Genomic DNA, 18,081 nt, shown 5'->3' with positions numbered 1-18,081 from the left:
TTTAGAAAGTTACTGTAAATAAACATGCAAGCATAACACATGAAAAGTTCAACACATAACATAGTGATTTATGTGGAAACCCAATTTGGGAAAAACCACCAATAACATGCTACTCAATTCTCACTCTTTTGAAGTGATGCCCTATGAAAGGCCTGCCCGGATAAAGGCTACAACACACTGTTAAATGTGACCTGGTTAAAGGATTTATCCATCCTGTTAGAAGTGGGCCTAGTTAGAGGACTTTAGAACATTCACTTGGAGTGCCACCCTATTAAAGGATTTACAAATGCCTATTAAACCAACCTAAGTCCATAAGATTTTACCCTAATTGGTACAATTGCTAGAGAGTAACAATAAGGGGTTTTGACCTGATTGCAGCATACAACTTAACTTGCAGATATCATATGACTCTTTAGCTCATAACATTGCCTAGCTTTCAGTCTCTGCAGCTCTGACAGCTTGCCCTCCTTTCAAGCTTTGTCTCCTTGAATCTCCATACTCAATATACTATTGCAATCATCTCTCTCTAACCACTTATCAAAGTAGAGCCTTTGTGCTCTGTTCTTCCTTTTCCTAGATGTCTTCTCCTTGACACCCTTCAACCACTTTACAATTTGGCACACCAGCAACTCTTGCTTCTTGGCCTATGACTTCTTAAATAGAAAATTAAAATTTCTTTTCTCACTTGATTCTTTCCTCCTTTGATTTTGGTTCAAATGAGTTAGGTAGGATTCATTGAATCCAACCCACATTTTGTTTCTTCTAGAAACATCTTGAAAAATTCTCTTGAATTCACTCAAAAATGGTTTACATAGAATTATTTGAAATTGGCTCATCATCCTTATCCTCCAACTGGTTCACAAAATTCAAGGTAACAACTATGTCAGCTAAGATCTGGTGAATCTTCGACTTTTAAGATAATTCAGTAGCTCAGCACTATTGAAATTTTGGTGCTCAGCATACACTATGTTACTCGACATCAACTACATTTTACTTATGCTCGACACCTGAAGTTCACTCAATAACTGCTAAAATTTTCTATCACTTGGCTCCTTCTATATCACTCAACACTTGAACTTCACTCAGCATACACTAGATTTTGCATCTGCTCAGCTCCTACTGAAAATTTGCTCAGCTTGAACTAGCTTGCTCGACACCCACTAATGAACTTAGTTCAAGCTCTATAATCAACCTTGTTACAACTTACTTCTCCAGTGTTTCTAAGTGTGGCCAACCTCTATATCTTTGAGTATGTTATCAATACATCATTTAACCATTGTGTTAATTGATCCTTGCACTTTATTACAAAACCATAACTCGACCTTTCCCTTAGGTGCTCTTGTTACATCTATTTGATTAAATCATCTTCATCAATCAACTAAGTGATAGTGTTTGGATCTTATAAGCAATTGTCATTCCTACAAATAGAAAGTTTGACATCAATGCCAAAATAATGATTGAAAACATTCTTTATCAATCAACTTTCTTCTTTGCAACAATCTCTCTCTTTGATCTTCAACAATGATCTTTTCAATCAAATTTCCAACAATCTCCCTCTTTGGCATTGATGGCAAACCAAACTGATCTACCATTAGACCAAACTATTCAACCATATTCTCAAAATGCTAACTAGGTTAGAACAATAACTCAAATTCCAAAAAGAAAATGTGTTACCATTAGTTTTCACTTTTCCCTTTGTGATCTATATATTTATTACTTTTCTTCTGCTTCTCCCTCTTAGCTATTGTATCCTTTTTCTTTTTCATACTTTGTTGTTGATCAGTTTTGTTCATTTCTCCCTCTACTTATTTATTCTCTTCCAACTAAATGCTATTGATATCTCTCCCTCTTTGTCTATTGATTAGTTTCTGCATATCTCTCCATCTTTCTCTAGAGTTGACAATCTCCCTCTTTCTCTTTGGATTTGATTAGTTTATTGACAATCTCCCTCTTTGACAACAATTCTAAAGACAAATTACTTTAGCATCTTATCATGCAAGTATAACATTTTTTGGAACTTCCAATTTCTCCCTATGTTACCTTACTTGTGACTGTTTTGGAACTTCTGTACTTTGATTACTTCAAGCATGAATCCTAAAGTAAGCATCCCTTGCATCAATTTGTAATATTTCAATAATCAACTCATTTGATGCAAGGAAATCCTTGTTGTTGCTTAAGTAGCCTTGGCTAGGGGTATCACCCCTAACTTACCTCTAAGATACTCAAAAGCATCGTTAGGTAGTGCTTTTGTAAAGATGTCGGCAATCTCTTCCATTTTCACTTGCTTATCTTCCACCAATTCTCTTACATAGTGATACTTGATTGTAATATGCTTTTTTTTGGCATGCATTATAGGATTCTTTGATATGTTGATGGAACTTGTATTATCACAATAAAGTATCATAGGCTCATTTACCTCTTTGTTCATACCTTGCAACAGATGTTTGGTCCATACAATATTAGTGCAATTGATAGCAGCTACAACATATTTAGATTCTGCTGTGGACTGTGAGGTACAACTTTGTTTTTTACTGGTCCAGGTGATCAACCTTCTACCTAATAAAAGTGCTCCTCTACTGGTGCTTTTTCTATCATCAATGTTACCTCCCTAATCTGCATCAATGTAGGCTCTTAACTCAAACTTTTCACTCTTTTTGTAGTACAAACCAAAGTCATCAATTCTTTTTAGGTACCTCAATATTCTCTTTACTGCCATCAGATGATATTCTCTTGGATTACTAGAAAATCTTGCTACTATTCCAACTACTAATGCAATGTCTGGTCTAGTATGTACAACATACTACAACTTTTCAATCATTGATCTATACAATGTCTGATTAACTTTAGTTGACTCATCGTTCTTAGATAACTTATGTCATGTTACCATTTGTGCTGATTGGTTTTGAATCTTCTAATCCAAATGTCTTGAGTATCTCCTTGATATATTTTGGTTGGGTCACAAATATGTCATGCTTCAGTTGATGTACTTGCAATCCAACAAAGAATTTGATTTCTCCAAACATTGACATCTCAAACTCATGTTTTATTTGATTAGCAAAATCTTTGCATAGAACATCTTTTCCTCCAAATATTATATCATCAACAAAGATTTTAGATATCAATATATCTTTACCTTTTTCTGCCTTGATGTATAGGCGGTTGTTGTCATGTGTTCTCTCAAATCTTATATTCACAAGATATTTGTGTTGTCTCTCATACCATGCTCTAGGTGCTTGCTTTAGACCATAGAGTTCCTTGCTTTAGACCATAGAGTGCCTTGTGAAATTTTCAAACCATATCCTTGTTCTTTTCATCAAAAAATCCCTCTAGTTGTTCTATGTAGACTTCCTCTTCCATTATACCATTTAGAAAAGTAGACTTTACATCTATTTAGTAGACTTTGAAACCTTTGTAAGCAACATATGCAAGTAGTGTTCTTACTCCTTCCATTCTTGCAACAGGGGCAAATGTTTCCCCATAATCCAGTCCTTCTTCTTGTGCATAACCTTTGTAGACTAGTCTGGCCTTATTTCTTGTTATCTCACCATTCTCATCAAGTTTTTTCCTAAAGACCCATTTGATACCAATTACATTTTTGTCAGCTGGTCTAGGAACTAGGGTCTAGGTTTTGTTTTTCTCAATCTGGTCTATCTCCTCTTTCATAGCTTTATACCAGTCATCATCTTGTAGTGCATCTTTCACTATTTTAGTTTCAATCTCACTCATTAGATATGATTCATTTCTTAGTTTGTTCCTTGTCACTAGTCTAGCATCCTTATCACCAATGATTTGATCTGTAGGGTGATGTCTCCTCACATACTTAGCTAGTCTTGGTTTTGTCCTTTCCATGTTTGTTTCTTCAGATTCAGAGTCATTTTTCTCTTCTCCATCTGGTATTTCATCATTTCTTTCATGTGTACTATTTTTAGAATCAAAATGTGTATTTTCTACATTCTACAACTCAGCTTCTGAATATAGCTCAGCATTCACTGGCTGTGACTCGGCTGATACTGAGATTTATTGTTTTCCAACTTGATTTGCAGCATCATTTTCAATAGTCATTCCTTCATAGAAGTATATAAAGGATCTATAATCTTCTAATTTCCTAGATTCATTAACTTGGACTTCTGCATGCTCATCAAAATTTACATTTGCACTTTCCACTATCTTGTTAGTGTTAGCATTTAAACACTTATATGCTTTGCTTCTAATAAAGTATCAAAGGAATATGCCTTCAGCACTCTTTGCATCAAACTTTCCATTTCTAGTATCTTTAAGAATATAACATTTACAACCAAATACTTTGAAATTTTTTACATTAGGTGAGTGACCATACCATAGTTCAAAAGGTGTTGCATATGTTCCTTTCTTGACTTGGACTCTATTCAAGGTGTAAACAACAATGTTTACAACTTCTCGCTAGTACTTCAGAGCAACATTTTTCTCCATCAACAATGTTTTGGCACAGTCTATCACTGGTCTATTCCTTCTTTCAGCAATACCATTATGAGGTGGAGTTCTTGGTGTTGATGTTTATCTCTTAATGCCTTTATCATTGCAGAATATCTCAAATTCTTTTGATGTAAACTCACCTCCTCTATCTGATCTTAAGCACTTCAGACTCTTTCCTATTTCCTTCTTAACTCTGGCCAAATACCACTTGAACATTTGAAATGCATCAAATTTTTTCTTTAAGAACATAGTTGTCATCATCTTAGAGTAGTCATCCACAAATAGCATTATGTATATGTCTCCTAGGTAGCTTTGTACTTCTATTGGTCCACATAAGTTTGTATGGACTAACTCTAGTACTTCTTTGGATGTGAATTTTTTTCTTTTGAAACTAGACTTAGTCATCTTTCCTAGTTGACATTGTTTGCACATTGTGTTTTTAGGTTTCTTTAGTTTGGGCAAACCTCAAACTTTCTCCTTTTTGTTGATGCTAATCAGATTGTCAAAGTTAACATGACACAATCTTTTATGCCATAACAAAACATCATCAAGTCTAATAACAAGACAAGTTTCATCCTCCATATCTAGGTAAAACAAGTTTATCCTAGTTTTTTCACCTTTTCCTATTAGATTTCCATCAATGTCATAGATTTTGGCAATTTTGTTTCCAAATTCTACTTTGTAGCCTACATTGCTTAGCTGTGATACACTTAGCAAATTATAGTTCAATCCTTGAACATAGTATGCATTATCACATGAAATTTCCTCAATAAGTTTAATGGAACCTTTTCCTTTGATTTGGCATGGAGCATCATTTCCAAATCTAACACTATTTCCATCATATTGAGTAAAGGTAATAAACTTACTTTTATCTCCTATCATGTGATGTGAGCATCCACTGTCTATGATCCACTTGTCATTTTTGTTCACACAAGTTACCAATGTTGTTGCTTCAACATCATCTGATTCATCCTTCATGGCCACATAGACTACTTCATCATCATTTTCATCAGAGTCTTCTTCAACAATGTAGCATCTTTTGCCTTTGTCCTTGTAATCTCTGCTATCATCTTCTCTCTTGTTCTTGTACTTGTTTCCTTCTTTGTAGTTCTTCTTCTGTGTACATCTTGCAGCAATATGACCTACTTCATTGCAATTAAAACAAATAATAGTAGCTTACCTTTGAATTTACCTTTGCCTCTATGGAATCTTCTAGCCAGTAGTGCTTCCAACTGTTCCACATCTTCCTCATCTATGCTACTGTCACTAGATGTGTGTTTTCCCTTTCTAGTCTTCTTCTTTGATTTCAACTCCTCGGTTTCTTTTAATGTCAGCTTGGCCTTGAAAATAGATTCAAGGTTCTCAGGTCTATAGTTGTCAAAGTTGGACATTTCAAATGCAGTAAGTCTTCCTACTATTCCTTCAAAGGTTAGTGTGTTTCCTTGTACACACCTTAGCTCTTAGATGGCTGAAACTCTAATAACATAGATGGGGAGTAGGGTCCTTTAGTATTTTCTATTGACAGTCTCTTCTTCCAACTAACCACCCAAACTTCTTATTGCACTTACCACTTCTTTCATTCGGGAGCTATATTGAGTAGCATTTTCACTTTCCTCCATTTTCATGTCATTAAACTTTCCTCTAAGGCTTTCCCTTTTTGCTCTCTAAACATTTTGATCTCCTCCATAGATATCTATTAGGGCTTGCCACATTTTGAATGTAGTGTCACATCCTTTGATGTCATCAAGTTTAGCATAGTTAAGTGTAGAGGCAATCTCTAGCATTACCTGATTGTGCTCCTTCCTTTTGTTCAAATCATCTGCAGATGGGGGTCTAGCTAGGTCTACATGCTCCACTCCAATTGAGGTTTTTGCATAATCACCTATTGATCCAAGGTGCAACTTCATCAGACTCTGCCATGCAGTAAAGTTGTCTTTGTTAAGCTTGGGAACTTCTCTCTTGGACATCCTGATCTTCCTGCTTCTAGTACCTTGAAACTAAATCAACAGATGGCTCTGATACCAATTTTTAGAAATTCTTTAGAATAACTAAGAGAGGGGGGGGGGGGGGGGGGCGGGGAACGGGGGGTGAATCAGTTATTCAAGGTCCAAATGTCCAATTAAAACTTTTTCACTAAGTGTAGTTAGCCCATTCAACCATTCATTCATCCAAGCTAAAACATTCCTTTTCAGCAAGTTACTATAAATCAACATGCAAGCATAACACATGAAAAGTTCAACACATAACATGGTGATTTACGTGGAAACCCAATTTGGGAAAACCACCAATAACATGCTACTCAATTCTCACTCTTTTGAAGTGATGCCCTATGAAAGGCCTGCCTAGTTAAAGGCTACAACACACTATTAAATGTGACCTAGTTAAAGGATTTATCACCCTATTAGAAGTGGGCCTGGTTAGAGGACTTTAGAACATTCACTTAGAATGCCACCCTGTTAAAGGATTTACAAATGGCTATTAAACCAACCTAAGTCCATAGGATTTTACCCTAACTGATACCATTGCTAGAGAGTAACAATAAGGGGTTTTGACTTGATTGCAGCATACAATTTAACTTGCAGATATCAGATCACTCTTCAACTCATAACATTGCCTAGCTTTCAGTCTTTGCAGCTCTAACAGCTTGCCCTCCTTTCAAGCTTTGCCTGATTGAGTCTCCATGCTCAATGTACCAGTGCAATCATCTCTCTCTAACCACTTATCAAAGCAGAGCCTCTATGCTTTGTTCTTCCTTCACCTAGATGTCTTCTCCTTGACACCCTTCAACCACTTTACAATTTGGCACACCAACAACTCTTGCTTCTTGGCTTGTGACTTCTTAAATAGAAGTTTGGAATTGCTTTTCTCACTTGATTCTTTCCTCCTTTGATTTTGGTTTGAATGGGTTAGGTAGGATTCATTGAATCTAACCCACATTTTGTTTCTTCTAGAAACATCTTGAAGAATCCTCTTGAATTCACTCAAAAATGGTTTACATAGAATTCTATGCCACTAGCTCATCATCCTTATCCTCCAACTGGTTCACAAAATTCAAGGTAACAACTATGTCAGCTCAAATTTGGCAAATCTTTAACTTTTAAAATAATGCAGCAGCTCGGCACTATTGAAATTCTGGTGCTCGACACACATTGTGTTACTCAACATCAACTATATTTTACTTATGCTTGACACCTAAAGTTCACTCAGCACCTACTAAGATTTTCTAACACTCGGCTCCTTTTATATCACTTGGAACTTAAACTTCACTCGGCATACACTAGATCTTGCATCTGCTCGGCTCCTACTAAAAATTTGCTCAACTTGAACTAGCTTGCTCGACACCCACTAATTTACTTAGTTCAAGCTCTCCAATCAACCTTGTTACAACTTACTTCTCCAATGTTTCTAAGTGTGGCCAACCTTTGTATATTTGAGTACATTATCAATACATCATTTAACCATTGTCTTAACTGATCCTTGCACTTTATTACAAAACCATAACTCAACCTTTCCCTTAGGTGCTCTTGTTACATCTTGTTGATTAAATCCTCTTCATTAGTCAACTAAGTGATAGTGCTTGGATCTTATAAGCAATTGTCATTCCTGCAAATAGCAGGTTTGACATCAATGACAAAACAATGATTGAAGACATTCTTTATCAATCAACTTTCTTCTTTGCAACAATCTCTCTCTTTGATCTTCAACAATGATCTTTTCAATCAGATTTCCAACAATTTTGTTGTTCTTTTATTATGTTTAGTCTAGAAGACCAACTGAAGTTGAACAGAAGTTTAGCTTCCCCCTTGTCATTGCCTTTGTAAAGATATCTATTAGATTATCATCTATATGTGTATTTTCTAACTTTAATTATCCATCATCCAAAACTGACATAATGAAATGGTATCATAATTATATATGTTTGGTCTTTGAATGTAATGCATAATTCTTCACAAGATGAATGACACTCTGGCTATTTGTAAACAAATAATTATCCCTCTATGGGCATTCCAATTCTTCCATGAAGAACTAAAGCCATATCATCTCCTTAGTTGCCTCTATAGTAGCAACATACTCTGCCTGTGTAGTGGATTATGCATTTACCTTCTATAACCAAGAAATTAAACTCATTGTTGACCCACCAATAGTAAATACATAACCTCTAGTAATCCACCTAGTATGAACATCCCCTGCCAAATATTAGTCAACATAGACTTAAAAATTAGTAGTAGATCTCCCAAAATGTAAACACTTACTGGATGTTCCTCTTAAATATTTGAGAATCCATTTGACCGCATGTCAATGCTCAATCTTAGGATGACTCATATATCTTCTAATGAATTAAACTATGTGTGCAATATCTGACCTAATACATACCATAACATACATCAAGATCCCTACACCTGAAGCATAAGGTACCTTGGACATCTTTTCCTCCTCTTCTCATGTCTTTGGACACATCTCCCTAGTCAATTTCAAATGACTAGGAAAAGGTGTGTTGACAGCTTTGGCATTCTCCATAGAGAAATATTGCAACACCTTCTCAATATAATTAGCCTAAGATAATGTCAAATTTTTTTTCTTCCTATCTTTGTAAATTTACATATCAAGGATTTTCTTTGCTACCTCCAAATCCTCATAACAAATGAATGTGCTAACTGTTATTTTAACCTCTTAATGTGATCCATGTTAGACCCACCTACAAGCATATCATCAACATATATACATAAAATAATATAGTTTTCATCATACAACCTCTTCAAATAAACACAATGATCTGAATAAAACTAACTGTAACCATCCTCATGCATAAAAATGTCAAATTTAAGATACCATTTATGAGTTACTTACTTCAAACCATATAAACTTTTCTTCGATCTACACACTAAATTCTCCTTACCTTTGACCTCAAATCCCATGGTTGTGCCATATATATCTCTTCATCTGAATCACCATGATTTTTTTTAATTTTAACATCAAGATGCTCCAAATGCAAATCTTTAGTAGCCACAATACTTAAAACAATGTGAATAAAAGTCATTTTAACAACACGAGAAAATATCTCATCCAATCAATGCCTTTTTTATGTGAAAATCCTTTTACAACTAAATTGGCTTTAAACATTCTCTTACCTCCATCCTCTTCCTTCAACCTATAAACCCATTTATTCTATATATCCCTTTTACCTATAGGTAACTTACATAAATCCCAAGTCTAATTTTTCAACAAGGAGTTCATTTCTTCTTTCATTGCAGACTCCCATTGAATCTTTGTATCCACTTGCACAACTTCATTATAACATTCAGGTTCACTAGCATCTATTAATAAAACATAATATAGAGAGCTTGGAGAAAATCTTTCTAGAGATCTACTTAACCTTGTTTACCATCTAATATTCACTAGAGTGTGTGGTATTTGTTGTTGTGGAGCATGAGGGACTACTGGAACATCATCCTTTTGAGTATCATCTAGCACTACATAATCATTTTCTTTTTTCTCATGCTGCTGCAACAGATCTTTGTACAACACTTTCTCATTGAATATGACATCCTTACTTCTTATAGTTTTATTATTTTTAAAATTCCAAAGCCTATAACCAAATTCATCAATGTCATATACAACAAATACACATTTTTTTGACTTAGCTTCCATTCTGGTTCTATTTCCATAATCTATATGTGCAAAAGCTTCACAACCAAAGGTTTTGAGAAAAGAATAACTCACCTTCTTACTAGTCCATGCTTCCTTTCGAACACCACAGCCCAAAGGAGTAGAGGGACATCTACTGATCAAATATACAATAGTATTGACAACCTTCTCCCACATGTTTAAGGGCATTCCAACATGCAACCTCATGCTCTTTGTATGCTCCAAAATTGTCTTATTCATGCATTCAACCACTCCATTTTCCTGTGGAGTTCTTGGAATGATTTTATGTTTAGGAATACCAATACTAGTGTTGGGACTCAAAATTGAAGCACTAATTTTATGTACCATTATGAAAATAGGGTCTAATCAAGCCCCTATAAGAGCTTTGCATGCATATGTACCCGACTGTCATTTGAAGCCCAAAATTGTTTCAAGTGTTTAACACCTTTTATTCACTACATACATGTGTCTCATGGTCATAAATTTCCATTCTGAGTCATTTTGTAAAGTTTCATTTTGAGCATTTTTCAAATCTGCAATTTTGCCTTAGTGTCAAACATAGATTAGACTCCTAGTTTGCAATTGAATATCTTGCACCCGGTGAAGTTTCATAACTTACCACTTTGGGAGTATCTAGCATGCATATAAGAGAACCTATGTTTTATATTTCAAGTTATTTCAATTTATTTTGACAAGGTTTTGAATCTCTCAAAGTTGGTTGTTTACTATTGTCATGTTGATGCACATTGTTCATAATTTTGGGAGGCCCTATTTGATAATGAATATTATATGGCTAGTTGAGTATTTTGAGGAAATGGTCATACCACTATATTGTAGTTATAAAATATATCCTAATTTTGCAATTTTAAGCCTTGATGAATCCGTTTGATAAGTTTTCCAAGCTAATTTCATTTACAAAAACCTAAAATTACCCAATTGCCCTTTATGACAGTTTACCAAAATCTCTATTTGACCAGTTATAACTTTGACTCATTTGACCCTAATGAAGAGATTTTTTTTATATTGCATTCTAGGGGTTAGATATTTGCTATGTTTCAAATTTGAGCTTATGATGAATCTATTTGACTAGTTTTCAAACGCATTTTCAAATGCAATTTCTAAAGTTTTACTAGTAATTGAAAGTGCATATTGATCGGGAGGCATGTTCAGGTTGTCATAACTTTGAAACCATGATAGATGAGGCTAAATGGATTACACCACCATGTTCTACAATGAAAATAATTCAAGTGTTCTAGTTTGCAAGTTTTGATGAATCCATTCGCACACTTTCCTAGGTCCATTCCATTTGCAAAAAATCATTGTCCTGCTAGTGTTCCCAGTTCTACAATTCCAAGTACCCAATTTCACGCACTTGCCAATTTTTCCTAGTCATTTGTCATGATCCCTAAGTACATATTCATATTCTCTACATAAGAGTCTACCAGTTCCATAGGTTTCATACTCTCGAATGGTTATTTAACTAGATTTCAAAGCCAAATCTAAATGCAATTTATTATTTTTTGACATGTTACTTGTAGGATAAATTTTAAAAGGCAACTTTGACGGTCAATATCTTTTGACCTGTTTGACGTCATGAAGTATAAATTTGTAGGATGATAGTGTGAATGAAAGAGAGCATGAATGCAAGTTTTCAAGGCTCAGTTGTTTTTTTTTGTTAGTTTTTAAAGCCATCTTAGAGGCCTCCTCGTAGTAAATGGACAGTTCTCAGAAAGGGGTAAAATGAGTTTCAAAGATTTAGATAGTCATCGATCTTAAATCCATTCAATATAAGCAGCTCAATGGATAAATTTAGAGGGGTTAGTTGGTTGTGTTTGGAATTTTTTTTAGTCGGGCCCACTTTGGGACCTGACTGATTCCATCAGACTTGATGCAAATATGTGAGGTGTTGAAAAGATGTTACATCAAATGTTTATTCAAATGAAGTTCAAATACAAAGAGTATAACAAATAGAAGAAATTGACATCTTTTTGAGGCACATTTGAGAGGCCTAGCTTTGAAACCAATGTTGATAAAGGCATTGTTTTGAAAATTTTAATTGCAAATGACAAACTATACATAAAGATTACACAATAACGTGCATTTAATGTTGGAACATTGGAGATAATTTTTCGACATAGAGGACCTAATTGGGGCAGCATCATGTACATAATAGGTATGGGTATTTTAAAGAAAATGTAGCGTGATGGGTATAATTAAAGATGGCTTGAGATGGAGGACTTGTGTTTCCTTTACTAGCAGTTGAGCATCGATTGAAGAAGTTATTTCAATGCTCTATCATTGGTATCCAATTCAAAGATGCGGAGAGACTAGTCAAAGTGCGCAAAGAGTGGAGAAATACAAAATGATGACTAAGAAATTGATTGTAAAGCTAGTTTGAAGCCGAGAAGCTTATGGAATGAAAGGCATGATATCTTCTACGATTTTGAAGAGATGTGCAGAGAGGTAATGATCAAATTTGAACATGAAGTAATATCCCTCAAGCTGTTGTGCACTTGTATGTATACAAAGTTGGACAAACATGAAATGTGGACCATGGGTTGTGCATGGAGAAGCATATTAAAGATGAAAAATCACTTCCCTATTGCCAGTCTAAAATATGGTTGTGATGAAATATTATGTTGATTCCTTATATGGGTGTATTGAATTATAAAAGTAGTAAACAATGGAGAAATTTTTTTATTGCTACTCAAGTTAGGAGTCTCCATTATTAACTCCACTCCCAACTTGCTCAAAAGAACACAAGAAAATGTTTGAATTGTTGCAAGTTGAGTTTAGTTGAAGGGGGTTATGACACCAATGTCTTAAGGATTAGAGTAGTAGACATTGCCATGATAATCGTTGCATCAGCTAATAGCATCCATTCATTATTTTTGTTTCCAATCTATAGCCATAAACCATAGAAGACATTGCCAACACAAGTGATTACATGGAGAGGAGATGTAGATGCAAGAAGAGTCTCACACAATCATGAGAATGATGTTTTTAAAGGTAAGTGCCAATGCATATTGAAAATTTGATGTTGTTTTCATAGAGGGAGAAGATCCATGCCATGACTCTAGTTAAAGGGAAAACAAACCACTCTACTTTGCTATCCTCCTCTTGTTTCAAATGGTTAAATGCCTATTTATCTCGATCCAATGAAGATACCTACAAAATTTGCTAAGATACATGGAAAAAATTGAATTGATTATGTATAGTGGAGTATAAATCAAAGGTGGACATGAGGATTGCAATGGAAACACTATTGAATCTCTCTCCAAGCTAGCCTTTTGCAAAATGTGTACATGGTATCACCACTAGAATGATGATTATATGTGGACACACAAGCCATGGAGCACATTCTATTAATTTTACTAGAAAGTTGTTGAATATATGTTACAGAACACTTTGAGTGAATGCCCATGCAAACCAGATCAAGGAGGCACGATCAAATACAATGCAAAATTGAATATGTCAAATTCTTTTACCTTTTGGGTAATAGTGTGATCAAATTGGGGAAGGAGTGACTTTTTTAAATGTCCTTCATTACATTTAGAGAGATACAATGCAAAATTGAATATGTCAAATTCTTTTACCTTTTGGGTAACAGTGTGATCAAATTGGGGAAGGAGTGACTTCTTTTAATATCCTTCATTATGTTTGGAGAGATCAATGCATAATAGGGGGAGTGTGGTTTGAATCCTAAAAGATTACAATCAGCATTAATCTAGAATCTTCTTTTTGTATTAGGTTTCCTTCCAATACTAGAAACCTCTGCATGTACCAATTGTGAAGAAGTTTAAGTATTAATTCCTTTGTTCAATGGTGTCAGTGTGTAAAGAAGACACAAGTTGAAATATAACTATTGACTACAAGGTGAGAAAGTTTGTGCAAACTATAATTTGAGAGTGAACACGTATGAATCCCATTTCCATCTATTGTGACATGCCAATCATGTAAAGGAAAAATGTTTTACTTGGAAGTGAAGGATAGGCATGTGTAAAATATCTCACCTTGTTTTATTTGCCAAATACTCACCAAAGCCAATGTTTGAAGCCTTTCTCATTGATAGTGTGTTCTTATTTATTCAATAAGAAGAGATGCTACATGCGAGGCATATGTTTAAGACAAGTACGAAACCCAATCATCAATATTTGGTGCTTTTTTGTAATATGGTTTATGTGGATGCAATATAAGGCCACCATTAGTGCATAGGCATATGTTTTTTGGAAGAAAAGCCTTTTACATTTATCCCACATTCAGGAGGAGGACAATCTTTGACTAATTTTTACTGAGAAACACACACATACACAAAATATCTTAAAGGCATGCACTTTTAGACATGAAGAGGCTACATGCGTGTGGGCCCTAGTTAGATCATGTGCTCTAGTAGATTTTTAATAGACCAACCAAATGATCTAGAGATGACATAGCATCTTGAGGACAAATAAGAAGGTGCCACATGGCACACATTCCTAAATAGACAATTTGGTAGAATGAACCAATTAGAAAATGACACATGGCATCTTGAGGATGAATTAGAGCGCTACATCTAGTAGGCATCCCAAGGTAGCTGACTAGACAATGAAGACACATGGCAGAATGTCACTATCTCATGATGACATGATGGGATGGTAATTGTGCATGCAATAAAGCAACGTTGCGATACATTGCAAGTGCACTAATATGGCAAAGTCATACATGGCATGCAAATCAAGGTATTGAGGTGAACTAAGCTGAGCAAAAATTTAAAAAATAATAAATTTTAAAATTATTTTCTCAAAACTAACATGCAAATATTTTTAAATAAAATTGGTCTTATATTATAAAGTGTGAACTTTATAAAAAGGGGAAATATTTGTTAAAAATTAGGGTATGTTCACCATTCTTGACTTGGATCTTCAAATGGATGCCCTAGGCCTGGTTTTTGGGCAAATACAAGACTATTATATATCGACAAAAATCTCTCAAAGTCTACTTTCTATTTTTGTCATCAGATTTTGCACAGGCATCAATGGGTGAAAGTTATACCCAGTTTTGTCTGAGGTGCTCCATTTTTAACTATTTTTGGTTAAGCAGTTTCATTTTCAATTTGTGGCAAAACAGTGAAGTGGGTATCCACCAAACTTGGAGATATCCTATTGGTAATGTTATTTTGCCTCCTAACTAGTTTGGTGAAGGTTTTGGAAACATTTTGATTGCATATATGATGTTTTATTAGAAAAGGGTTTCTCATCATTCTTGAAGAGATATTTGCAAGTTTGTTGAGCACAATGATGAGATTTCATCCAGATTTCAGTTGTAGAAAGATGAGAGAAGCTTTGTTTCAGCATTGGATGGAGATTCAAGTGGACAAGTGTTAGTTTGATATCAGATCGGAGATTTTTATTCTCCTATATCTTCTCTTTCTTTCTCTTTGTATAGGGTTGGATAGGTTGGTTCCAGACTATTGAGCAAGGCTCTAGTCATGAATTTTTCCTTAGTATTATCTCTTGTATGAACAACAAAAATAAAGTTATAGTATTTAGTTCATATCTATTAGGTGTTTTATGAGTTATTTTCATGCATCTTTAATGTATTTTCTTCAAAGAAATGAATACAAAAGCAACAAATGAAATTAGTTTCATTTTTATTCTTGTCTCCTTTCTATGTTGTTTGTAATCTTTTGTGGTTTATAATCAAAGATTGTAGATCTTAGTTGTAGTTGGTTTTGGGTTGTGTATTTTGAAATGTTTTGCCATTGATTCAAAGAATTATGTGAATGCTTGATATATCTTGACATGGTTGCAAGTTTCAAGAAAGGATCTGATGAGTATGAGATTTAGTTTGAACATACATGTCCGATTCACAAAGTGAATGGATATATTACCAATATCTTGATGTTTGTGGTAATTTGTGGAATACCTAATGGATGTTAGGAATAAGTGTTAGAGTAATTAGATATTTCCTAATTAACTCTAGTTGCTTAAGCTAAACTCTAGGTTGCATTAGGATTGGTGGCTCATGCCATGTGGCATCCCTCAATCAAAAGTTATTTGCACTAAACAACAATTTGTTTTTTTCGCAAGTGGTTTCATGGACTTTTTTTTTTTTCCATTCATTTAGCTTTTGACATATGACACATTATTGGCCACCGAATTTTTCTTCCGACACCGGCCCTTTGTCCGGCATTGTGTTTCCAGTGGTCGAATATTTTTTCTAATAAGGGTCATTTTTGTCTTTTTTTTGCCTTGATGACCATTTTACCATCAAATTTGGGCTTGTCACTTGCTGATGTTAGTACCACATCAGCATTGCATCACTACTTCTTATCACCTCCTTGGCCTCTATTTGGACCTACCTTCACCTTTTTGCTCATATCTCGAGCATATGGACTCCATTTCTTGCAAACGAGATATCACCGGAAAGTTGCTTCTGAGCTCGTCATAGGGGTATAGTTAATTTTTAGTTTTGATGTTGTTTTGATTTTATTTTTTTTGTTGCCGAAGTCAGATGTTCTATTTTGCACTCTAGGAGACATATCTTGAGCATTTGATCTTTGATTTGAGAATTATTTATATCATTGGAAAGGTCTTTTCGACCTCTTTTCAGTGATGCTAGTTGTTTTTTCATATTTTGCTCCAGGCACATTCTATTCAGTCTTCTACATTTTTTGCATTTTGGTGGATAACTTGGTTGTTTTAGGTCCAGGGATCAATTTTGTTGGTTCTGATAATTCTTCATGACTTGTACTATCTATTTTATCAGTCTTATGTCTCTTCTGATTTATTTAGACATCATTTGTATGCATTCTTGCAAATGCATTGAGATAAAGTGCCATACTGCATCTATATTTTTTCGTTTTAGTTGTTTCGAGTAGTGTCATCTAAGGACACTCGTATAGATTACTAAATTATATCTTGTGCCCTATTGTACATGCACTACTCATTATAAAGTGCCATGGGGGGTTGATGTTTGTCTTTGTTTGCCATCTTGCTTTGTCCAGTGAGTGTCCCTTCTGTGACATTAGCCTCATGACATGTCTGAGATTGATCGCCTTAGTACACACATATGTACTCTTTTGTGCATCTTGATCATGGTTCCTTGACTTGCAGTTATTTTGGCCCACTTTTCCAGTTGTTTGTCACCTCACCCTTGTTTGCATTAGGGGGTTTCTTCTATTGTTTCTCATGCTTCCTTAGTTTGATTGATCAACTCTTCAACCTTTGGTGTTTGATGCCATCTGTATCGTCAAGTTTAGTTGTTTGCCTTTGTGTGCCTACTGATTTGATACATATTACAGTCTTCTCTACTTGGTCAAGTTCTATTTCAGTGGAGGTTCTTCAAATTAGCAGTTACTTTTGACAGAGTTTTGCAGCTTCTACATGCTTTAGTGGTATTCTACATGATCATATTTGTTCCTATCTTCTGGGACATTCCCCAATTTGGAGGCTTCTTCAGTCCTTCACTAGTTTCTTTCAGCATGTTTTCCATCTCTTTTTGGAGTAGAGTTTTTCCCATGTGGTTTTCTCTATTTCTCCTCTGTATAGAGATTTTGTTGTGCTTGGGTACCTCATCAAGCTTTGTTTTCCAAGACCCATTTCTACTTTCAGTAGTAGTTTCTAGGTTTTTAGCTACTCCCTAAGTTTATCTTAAGGGGTACTTTTAGAGTAATTAGATATTTCCTAATTAACTCTAGTTGCTTAAGCTAAACTTTAGGATCTAATAATTAATTCTTTTATTAATTATTTTGATGCAACCTAGGTTAGACCTTTTTTAGGGTTTTGATCTCCTTTTATAAGGATTGATCTCTTTGTAATCTTATTCATTCACTTTTGATAATAGCAATCTCTCTTTTTGCTCATCAAGAATGTTTCATCTATGGATCTGGCAATTCTTGCCTCCATAGCTTTTTGCTTCTCTTTCTATGATAGGTGTTTGCATGCAGGTGATTTTTGGGAGTTGTGGTGTTGAGCTTTCATCAACTTCAACAATAAGGTGTCT

Source organism: Cupressus sempervirens, chromosome 1, assembly GCF_028749045.1.
Source record: "Cupressus sempervirens isolate cs-2001-9-10 chromosome 1, ASM2874904v1, whole genome shotgun sequence".
NCBI classification, from domain to species: domain Eukaryota; kingdom Viridiplantae; phylum Streptophyta; class Pinopsida; order Cupressales; family Cupressaceae; genus Cupressus; species Cupressus sempervirens.
This window is presented reverse-complemented; position numbering follows the sequence as displayed.